Source organism: Echinops telfairi, unplaced genomic scaffold, assembly GCF_000313985.2.
Source record: "Echinops telfairi isolate 266 unplaced genomic scaffold, ASM31398v2 ScPeMD7_7400;HRSCAF=8409, whole genome shotgun sequence".
Taxonomy (NCBI): Eukaryota; Metazoa; Chordata; class Mammalia; order Afrosoricida; family Tenrecidae; genus Echinops; species Echinops telfairi.
The window spans coordinates 6026101-6026984 of NW_022111300.1; positions in this window are offsets into that span (position 1 = coordinate 6026101).

An 884-nucleotide genomic window follows, 5' to 3' on the forward strand; every position below is an offset into this window, starting at 1 on the left:
TGGTTTCTCTGACTGTTCCCAATTAAGATTTGTCTTCTGGGACTCAGCTTCAAAGCTTGCATTTCCTCCCTGTGGTTGCCAGAGACATCGTGTCACGATGTCAATTTAGACAGCAAGGGAGACGCCCGCATCTCGCTGTGTCCCCACAGGCAGGGGTCAGTAGGACATCAGGACACCAGAGACGGCACTGTGTGCACGACTGGAGTGTCTTGCAGTGGGTTCAGGCAAAAGCAAAACGTGGTCTTACTTAGCACTTCAGGCTGGACTTCTGGACAGTTACCTCACTCCGCTGTTTTCATTCTGCCTTTCTCGGCACACGCTCCGAGAAAGGAAACAAAGTGCCAAAATGAACTGCATGCAGCATGTCAGCCTCTACTGGGGGCTTTTCGAGGTTGGGGCGGGGAGAGCTGGTGCAGAACTGCCCGCAGGACCAGAGGATGTAAGTGCGAGGTAGGGTGCTCCCTGCACGCAGGAGGAGCTGGGGGTCCCTGGAGGTCAGGCGAGCCAGCAAGACTCGACTCCAATTCCGTTCTCCTCTCCACAGCAGCGCGAGGCCCGTTGAGTTAAAAGGAGTTTTGAACCTGAAACCATAACATTTCCGAGGTAATTTTCTAAAAAACCATCATCATATCAAGTTCAACTGATGTCCCAGGAAGGCTTTGTTCTGAAGGAGGAAGAAATAACCCTGCTTCTGAAGAGGAACCCTGGTGGTGTAATGGTTACTTGGTAGGCAAGGTTCGCCGGTTGAAACCACGAGAAAAAGATGGGGCTTTCTACTACGATAAAGAGTTGCAGCTTCACTTACTCAATGCAAGAACATGTTGTCCTATTAAATTGGCATTCCAGGATGCACACCTTCCTGACACGAGTGCTGAAGAAAAATG